The 9,987-nt window shown below is 45.2% G+C and overlaps 1 long non-coding RNA gene across 1 annotated transcript; it reads right to left on the minus strand.

Annotated features, from left to right (window-relative positions):
* Positions 1 to 4,315: 4,315 nt before the first annotated feature.
* Positions 4,316 to 9,680, minus strand: LOC130542095 (uncharacterized). Its single transcript, XR_008956398.1, has 3 exons — positions 9,621 to 9,680; positions 5,784 to 6,063; positions 4,316 to 4,711 (listed from the first exon to the last, which is right to left on the minus strand). It is a non-coding gene; the product is annotated as an uncharacterized LOC130542095 (long non-coding RNA).
* Positions 9,681 to 9,987: the final 307 nt, after the last annotated feature.

Below are 9,987 nucleotides of genomic sequence, written 5' to 3' on the forward strand. Positions count from 1 at the left end.
TATGGACGTAGTACTTTCTCATTCACGTAGGGAAAAAGCTATTTGTGTGCGTGTGTGTGTACATGCCTATTAAGGCACAAGAAAATGTTCAAAATGATAAACATTAAAAGGTTAAAGAAGATGACTCTCAAAATGGAAAGTGTCCTATGGAAAATAATACATTATTAGAAAAATTTTAAAGTAATCAAGTGTTAGTGTTGCAATTTTTCAAAAAGAGAAAGAAAAGCAACCCAGGTCCTTACACCTTGCAGAAGCAAGCCGTCCTCATTTCCATGTGGCTCCCGAGCTTGTCCTGTATGTTGGAAGGAGAAAAAGCATGGCAGCTTTAGTGGGGCCTGACCTCAAACTGGACTGGGCATTTTTGCTTGCAACCCGTTGGCTAAAACGTGGTCATATGTGATGTCGTTTTGGAATGTGATATGTTTGGTGGGGTCCAGAGCCGATAGCCAGGTAAGAATTCCTGAGGCGTCTTTGGTGCAAGAAGGTGGTTATATTAAAGCACAGGGACAGGACCCATGGGGAGAAAGGGCTGCTGCTGCCGCCCCAGGATTGTGAGGAGCAACTGATTATATACCTGGGTGTTGGGAGAAGTAAAGATAAGGGAAATTCCAAAAGGACTCTCACATGTCAAAGACTCAGGATCCTAGAGGAATGTTATAATCTGGCTATCTCAAGTGTTTGTCAATGGGCTGCAGGTTATAAGGACATTTAATTTTATCTCCTTTTCCTTCTGCCTTTGGTTCCTACGTCAATATAGTCACACAAAAATGCAAGGCAGTCTGGGATATATGGTCTCTGGATGTACCCAGGAATAAGAGGAAACTGGTTTGGTAAACATCTACCAGTCTTGGCCACGAGTACTCAGAGAGTCCGTGTTTGTAGCTCTGTGGCTCTTCAGAAAACTCTAGAGAGTACTGAGAGAAGCAATAGAGACACGTGAGCCTCCTCCACAGATCTTCAAAAGCAACACTCCCACGGATACATACAGTCAATTTTTTATCTTCAATTTTATGTGAAATACAACTCAAAACTTCAAGACAAATCCCCGTGGCCCCACTTCAGTACAGAAATTTTAAATGGCAACTGCTCCCCGGGTCAGGTCCTGAGGGACTCAGCCAGTATCAAACCTGGACCATCACACTGCAATATAGTGGGTAATCCTTAAACCCAGGTTCAGATATGCCACACTCAGTTGTACCCTTGTTTTTCTTCCCCATCTAGACAATGGCGGTAAGATACCGCCCACCCTGTCTGTTCCAAGGGGACGTTGTGAGCTTCAGAAAAGGTAATATTCCTGTCAATACTTTTTAGACTGAAAAGAAATACTAAACATTGTTCTTAGTCCTATAGCAGAGAGATTCATCAATTATCTTCTCTGACCTTTATTTTCCCCTTCCCTACTTTCTCTCTATTTTTTAACCAAACCCTTGTATGAGATCAAGGACAGTTCACTTCTAAGGAAGGTGTCAGAGAAGAGCCAAAGGACAGTGTCTGAACAAAAGATGTAATTGGGCAAAGGGGTTAGATTTGGGGCACCCAGATTAGACAGCTTTATGATCCTTTCTCCCCAGAAAGTAGGTTGTGATAGGAGATTGGACAGCTGATATTTTAAGAGGGTGGGGAGAATGGAAAGGCTGAATTTCTAGCTCTCCAAAATGATATCCCTGTGGTGTTTGCACTGCACCGGAGGAGCAGAAGGAAGTGATGACTGAAGTTGGTTCCAAGTCGAGTTGTAAGGGATCCAATCTTCTAGAGTGCAGAAGACATCCGGCACTCCATGCCTGGGTTGTTGGATCCTTCTCCGCCATGTCCAGCAGAGCAAATGGTTAGCGTGTGTGCAGTGGGATTCTTTCTGTGGGCTGTGGCAACGCTACTGATAGGGTAACGTGACCTCATGGGCTATTTGCCCTTTTGTGAAGCCAACGCCTATTCAGTATAATTTTAGAGGCAGCCTGGGCTTACAAGTAGCTCTCCCTGCTGCCTTCAGACACTCAGCATTTCTTTAGCAGGAAGATCTTTTGTTTCACAATCATAGATAAACTTCATATGCAGATGCACATACCTGGCCGGGTTGTGAATTGCAGGCACCAGGGGACTTGTTGGGGTAAGAGAGTCCTAGATGCCTAAAGAGGGTGGGGAAGGAGCGAGGCTGGGACTCCCACTGCAATCTCACCTATTTTAATCTTTACTTCTTCTGAAAACTGTGGCCACACCAAATTTTTCAGCTACCATTTAAGTTTCTAAAAACTGCCCGGAGATTTAGAAAAATGATAAAAACAAAATGAAGCAAATAAACACTAAGTTCCACCAGTAGGGGGGCTGATGAAATAAAGACTAGTACCTCCATGCAGCGGAAGACCATACAATTTTTAACAAACAATAAGGATTACGGATGTTCTCCATCTCTTATACGGAAGAATCCCCAACATACATTGAGTAAAGTCAGGGTAATAAGAAGACAGGTAAATACCCTATATCTGTATGTAGTTATATGTGCATAAAATAATTCTGGAGGAGTACTCAAGACAACAAGCAGGCTAGAAATGGAGATGATGGTGACAAGTAGGAGCATATCCATGCTGAAGCTTATAAAATTTGAGGCAGCTTCTTCAAGAAAAAGAATGTTAACTCATGACTACATAATCAGTTGAGAGCCTCAGAAGGGGCCCTTGGTAGGAGCTCTGGAGCTTAATCTTTTCTAGCACATGACAAATCCAACACTGGGGACAAGGAGGAAGGAGAGAACGTCAAAGAATACTTTGAAAGCTGCTAGAAATTTGAGCCGTTTTTACCTATTCAAGAAACGAAATTTTTAAGAAACCAGTGTTTTACCAACATAGCTTTGGAGAAAGAGAATTGATTGGGTGACTGGGGACCGTGAAAAATTTGAGTTCGTATAATCAGATTCATAACAAAAAAATTATGAAAACTATCGTAGTAACTATCTGAAATATCGTATTTTGACTATCGGGTTGGCAAAAACCAAAAGGTTTTAAAAACAGGTAGTGAGGGCATGGCATGTCATACGTTGCCTTAATTTGGTCTGAGTGACCTCCGTGGAGAACGATTTGCCAACGCCTCCCACGATTACGGATGCACATACCATTTGACCCAGCAATTTGGCTTCCAGGAATATATCCTACAGGTGGACTGGCACGTGTGCAAAGCAACAGATGCCAAGGTTATTCACTGCGGCATTGTTTGTTCTGCCAAACTATGGTAACTACCTTAGTAGGAGACTGGCTAGCTCAGTCTTGCTCCTGCATTCACTAGAATATTGCACAGCGGAAAAATAAACCAGGAAGCTCTTTATGCACTCTTCATATATTTAAGCAAAAACAAAGCAAAACAAAACGAAACCCAGGTTTGAAAATATATGGTGGGCTATCATGGATGTAATGTATTTTCTATACGCGCAGAATGTTTTTGGAAGCATTTCACAAACAACGTGCAATATCAGAGTGACCAGGGAAGGGAAGTGGATAGCTGGGGGACATGTGTGAAGGGAAAACTTTTGTTCTTTTAAATTTTGGAACACGTAAATGCGCAACTTTTTTTAAATATGATTTTTGATAAAAGTTAAAACATTTCTTAAATTCTGCAAAATCCACCTTACGCTCTAATGAAGCCTGACGCTGGTCAAGGACAGCCTGTTGACGTCCCAAACTTTCGCGAAGTTCCCCTTCGGATGGTCCCCCAGACCAACCTGGGGCAAGAAAGATTTGAGAAGACTGGGCATTATTTCCTCTCCATTGGAGGGTAGAGCACTTGCATTTAGAAGTCTCGTTAGTTATTCAATGAGGCAATGAATTTATCATCCGAAATGAAACATACTCCTGGGGATTGTTTTTTTTAATGGACCCAATTAAATTTCTAGGAAATGATTCTGTAAGTTCGTGGTAGCTATGAATTCTTCTCTGAGCTCCCCATAATAGTACATTAGCTCTTTAAAGGTGAAGGGAGCTCCTCTTTCCAACTCCTGGAGGAGACCGAAGAGGACGATGGGAGCAGTGTTTCTTCTTTTATTTTCCTTTATTCTCATTGGGGATTTAGAGTTGCTTTGCTGAATTCAAAGGAGACAGGATCCCTTGGGACATGGTTAAAAGCCAAACCCGAGGACACAGCGTAAAAGAAACAAGTCTGAGCTGGGGGGAATATTGGATCCTAAGTATGTGTCATTATTCCGAAAATAAGAAAGCTGTCACTGATGGAAAGCTGCTAACGCGGCCGTCGAAGATCGAGAATATAGGAGATACCTTTTGTTACTTACAAGTTGTGTATTCCAAGAATGATTCAGAGCCAAGAATGAGTTGCAAGATAGATTTATTTTTTAAAGAAGACTAATATTTCCGGAACAGAAAGGCTTGTGATCTAAAGCATTTATTTCCACAAGATGGTGCTAGAGCTTCTGCCGAAGAGGAGGCTCACATTTCCTGCAGGAGCTGGAAATCCAGAATAAACTTCCGATGGGAACCAGATCTCTGTGTGCTGTGGTGAATCCGTCAGAGAAGCACATTGTGCAGAAACGTTCTGGTGGGGGCTTGATTTGGGTCAACAGGGTGAATGAAGGTTGTTCAGGTAGGAATGCCTTCCACCACCTCCACACATCCCCGAGCAGATGTCTCAAGGCTTCAGGCTCCCCTTCAGCCCCTCCTTCTCCAACGTGCTGTTCTTCCCAATGTCAGGCGTGTATGTGTGTCAGGAAGGGAACCTGGGTATTAAGGAGTGGCATACACGTCCCCAGTCATGGAAATGTATCTCCCACACACACCCACACCGTGCACCCAGAGGCAGCTCGAGACTCAGCTCTTCCGAACTTTCCCTACCACTCTGGCCCACGTTAATCATACTTTCCTTTGAATTTCCCTGGCATTTGGAATATTATTTTGCCATTTCCATGTAAATTCCCTAAGTTCTTTAGAGGCAAAATCCGTGTCATAATTGCCTTTGCACATTCCCGATAGAACGACAAGCATTCTACCTTGAATTTATGCATCGTAATGAGATTGTGAACACAGACAGTCTAAAGTAAGCATTCAATAACCTTGGTTGGAAGCCTGAGTAATTGGGAGGAGGCTAGCCCCAGCTGGCCACCGCCTCGGAGCTAGGAGTGTGATCTCGTAAGTCACAACCTCTCCGATGCTGTTTGGTCATCTCTAAAGGGATGGGGTTAAACTGTCCTCCTAATTCTGTTTTTCTTTTTAATGTTTCGCCTCTATGACTTTAATGTCTCCAGTATCCCTGCCTTGAGGGAGCCAAGGAGGCAAAAATATTTGTATCATAAGAAAAGCGGAAGAACATTTCTGCTCACGTGAATGGCATTTCCCTATTTGTTTTTATTCTCCTCTCCATTTTTCTGTCTTCCATTCTGTGCCTCTGTGTCTCGCAATCAAAACCGAGATATGGTGATACATGGCTCTCTTGTTTGTTCCCACAACCTCTCTACTCCCCCAGGGAGGAAAGGGCAGGTAAGTGGGAACCTAGGGGCAGAGTGACAACAGGATACCCTGGGCCCACTCTTATAAAGAAATACATATCTATATAGTTTACAAATAAATAAAACACTTGCATATTGGGGATGCTTGTTGAATTTTTTTTTTTTTTTTGAAAATAGAAGGTAGGATAAAAGATGTTTTAAAACCACTGCTATAGATCAGAGGGTCTCCAGGATCATTAGGCATCCAAATCAGCACGGAGCTATTTTTCAGTAGCACTGCCTGACCCCACAGCTCCAGAATTGAAACTCCATATATTTTGAGCAAAGGCAAATTCATAAAGCTCACCAGGTGGTTGTGATGGAAGTCTCCGGTAAAGAACCGCTGCTCACATCCCAGTTCCCGAATCTGGTTTCTTGTCTTCATCGCATGGGGCATTTAAAAACAAACAGCAAGCAAATAATCTTTCCTGGAGATTGTGCTGATTTGCCAGGTTTGAGAACCGTGGTGATAAAGCCAGAACGCCTCTAAATAGATGTCATTGGTTTTAGTGTCTTTGCAAAAAGGGATCATCCCCATCCCCATCCTTATCTTCCAAGATTCTTGGGTGGAAAACTTCTGGAACTTCCTAAAATTAAACACACACCAAAAAGCAAGACAATGTGACTAATGGCATTCTGGGGATTGCTCGCCGCGATGCAGGGTAGGACCCTGCTGTCTCTCCAGCACAGCCATGAGCATTCCATGGCAACACCTGGTCATTCTCAGGACTTACCAGACATTTTAGAGATTCAATTGAATAAATTGCAGAGGCATATATATATTTTCCTCTGATACCTGCACCCAAGTGAAGAATGCACCTCCAGGAGAAATTTCAAAAACTAGGAGCCCCCACAGACCGGGGGAGAGTGTGAAGTCAGGCGACTGGATGATGAAGGGGCTTGTAAGCCCAGCATGCTACTGAGTTTAGACTTTATACTTTCAGAGATGGGGCTCCTCTAAAGGATTTCATTAGTTTTACTGAGGTATGATTGGCAAATAAACATTGTATATATGGAATGTGTACAACTCGATGTTGCAATAGGCGTATACGTTTTGAAATGATCACCAAATCAGGCTATGAAACATATCCATCACCCTACATAGTTAACATTCTCTTCTTTTTCTTCTCTGCCATTCCTTCCCCATTCCTCAAGTTAAGCCCACACTATTTGCCCTTCACTGCGTAGAATGTTCTCAGGCTTCTATTTTTACATAACCCATTTCCACTGTTGGTATGCCTTTCTTCTATTCCCCTCTCCACCAGGTACAGAGTATTATTTTAGGACAAGTCAACTCAAACAGCACCTTATCCATTAAGATTTCTCTTATTCGCTAAGCAGCGCTCTGTCCTTTATGCCTGCCATTGCACTTTGTGTATATCTCAATACTTATCACACTCTGCTATCATTATTTGGTACTCGTTTCTCTCCTTGATTAGACTGAGAGCTCCTTGGGGCAGAGACTCAGTCTTTGTGTATCTGGCTTCCAAAAAATGCATGTTGAGTACATGAATTTTTAAAAATGAATTAGGTAATTCATATCTATACCTTGAACACCACTAAATTGAGGCCAGTGCCAATGTGCAAAGGCGGAGAAAAGAAATAAAGGGAGACCGAGGACGGGAAAGGAAAAATATGTTCATGAGAACGGAACCAGATAGCGGAGGACCACAGCAGCCAAGTCAGGCAGACTTAAAGGAGAAGGATGGAGAGACCACAGTCAGCCAACTTAAGACCTGAGTTCAAAGTCACTTCAAAAAGGTTCAAAAACGGATCATGGGATCAGGCAAAAAGCAGAGTCAGAAAAGCCAGAGCAGTATTCAAAGACCTAGCCCTGGATCGGCTGAGAGTCAGAGTTAGCCAAGTGAGAAACCAAGCAGCCAATAACACGGGATGATGTCTGGTCAGGGTGGAGCGAGCCCAAGGCAGAACTCAATGCCTTCCCGCTTTTAAAAAGGTCATTGCCATTCCTTTAGCCCTGATACCCAGAACTACACAGGACAGTTCCCCGTCCTTCCCCCTCCGTGGCTGGATCTCAAAGGCATTCTCTCCAATTAAAATGTCCCCAAATTTCAGAACCTATACTTTTTCTTCCCCCTTCTAATACAGCTTTCATTTAAAAATAACTTTATGTTGAATCTGCTTACCTTTCCCAACCCTTATCGCCTTGTTATTGTAAGTTTAGTCATTCAACATGCATAAGTATCAGGCACTGTTAGGAAAGGAAACTAACCCGTATGGAGCACCTTCTACACCTGTCGTAAGGTGACCTCTGTATGCTACCTTACTGAAGCCCCACAACAAGCCAGTGAGGCAAGTACTGTTAAATAGAATTACCCACATTTAAGACATGAGGGACATGGAGCACAGGAGGGTTAAGATGCCCCATTTTTGCATTAAGTGAGTGGTGAAGGCAGGATTCAAATCCACCCTGTCTGCATCTAAGTCTTATCCTCTTCCCATTGTATCATGCTATCTCCTCTCTAGGACTTTACAGAAGAAATATAAGCCCCAGTGAAATATCAGAATCTTAGGATAGGATGAAATGCCTGATCAGGAAACCCAGGCACCACGGGCAAGCATCCAGAAATGGAAAAGAAGAATAAAACGAGAACTGTGCTTTGCAAAGTGAGGGGAAGAGGAGCCTAGAGGATGGATTGGTCCCCAAATGTGTCCACCCTGCAGACAGAGATGCTCCCTGGGGGAAACCAGCCCCCTAAGGGATACATTTTAACTTTCCTACATCTCACCACTAGCTGAAAAGTCAGGTCCAGCCTGGTATGCTTAACTCTCTGGACGGTGGCCCAGAAGTCACGGAATCAAGGGTGGTGACTTAAAAAAAAACTGCCGAGAGGTCAGAGCTGGCAGAACAAGAGGAGTGTGTTCTGTGCGACCTGACATTCAGAGGAAACTAAGGCACAGAGAGCCGTCACTGCGGGGACCCAAGTCAAGACGGAGGGGAGCAGAACGAACAGCCAGGCTGGTTTCTGAGGCAGCCCCAGCACCTCCGACAGTATCGCCCACTCCCGGTAGGGTAGGCAGCGTGGAAGAACCGGGATCCGCAGGTTCTGCCCAAGGATTAGGAGTTTACTAACTCTGCTCTCCGCCAGAAATCAAGGGCCCGCTTGTGCCCTGGACTGAGTTTTCTCTCCTGGCCTAGAAAGAGAGAGTTTTACCTTAAACTCTTTGATTGACCACGCTCCCCATTCTTAGCCTCTCGCTGAGCTTAGGACCCTTGCTCGACCTGCCCTTACAGACCTGAACTCCTAATTCTGCTTTCCTCACTGCTTCCCCCACACCTTAATGCAGTAGCTTAGAGATGGCAGGAGGATGCTGAACTGTTTAGGGCTTGACCCTTCAGAGCCATAATGACCAAAGCAGCACATTCTTTGAACACAGAGATGTGTTCAGGACTTTATTGGAGAAGACACCATTCTACCTGAATGATCATCTATCCCAAAGTCTTCAAAAACCTAGTAGGCATGGTCAGCCAGGATCAATGGAGCAGTCAGTGGGCATGGTGATCTGAAAATGGTCTGACCCACTAGTTATCTGGGCTTATCGACCATGGCATTCCCAAGAACAAAACAGCCAGAGAGTCTATTCAGATTCTACTTGGAAATCCCCGGGGTAATGAGTGAGGTTGGGGGGGGCGGTGATCTGACTAGAATGAACATACCAAGAATCTCCGTCCCCCTAGGTGAGGGATTCTTACTGTGTCTGTGTGGCTGCACCACAGAGCATTGTGGTTTTCTTTGAACTCTTTGGAGAGGCATAAAGACAGACCCCCTCAAGTATGGCCTCAGAGACCAACAAAACATAAGGTTTCCCTGCAAGAATCAGGAAAAAAAAATACAAGCATGAGAAAACTCGCAGGCCTGAGACACAGATACTTGAATACCTACACACGTCCTGGGAAGAATACAGAAGGCACACATACCCTAAGGTATAGAAGTCGACTTGAACTTTAAAAACACAGAAGCAAACAGCACACAGAGGAGAGACATGGCCATGCTGTTTTAGGGATGCACGTTCCTAGGCCCTAAGAGATGGAGACAGGTGGACATCAAGGGAGAGAAATGCGCACGGAGGCCCGAGGACAGAGCGCACAAACGCAAAACCTCAGACGTTCAGAGACACAGACCAGCCAAAGATAAACACTCGCGGCGCGCAGATCCAGACGCAGGCTTAGGTGGCGAGCTGAAGAAACACAGAAGAAACGCCCGGGCAGATCGCGGGGACACGCGCGCCTCTCGAGAGGCCCCCGGTGTCCGCCCCGCGCCCCGCGGTCCGGCCGCCGGCCTCGGAGCGCCCTGCCCCGCGCGCCCCGCGCCGCTCTCCCCGCCGCCTGCGCCCCGCGCCCCGGGCTCCCCTCCCGGCCCGCCCGCCACTTCCCAGCTCTGACGCGGGAGCCTCCTTCACACCAATGGGGCTCGGGCGCAGCCGGGCGCTGCCCCTCCCCCAGGAAGGTGTGTCCCTGGTTTCCACACCTGAAACTTCCTAGGAGAGGC

Source organism: Ursus arctos, unplaced genomic scaffold, assembly GCF_023065955.2.
Source record: "Ursus arctos isolate Adak ecotype North America unplaced genomic scaffold, UrsArc2.0 scaffold_3, whole genome shotgun sequence".
NCBI classification, from domain to species: domain Eukaryota; kingdom Metazoa; phylum Chordata; class Mammalia; order Carnivora; family Ursidae; genus Ursus; species Ursus arctos.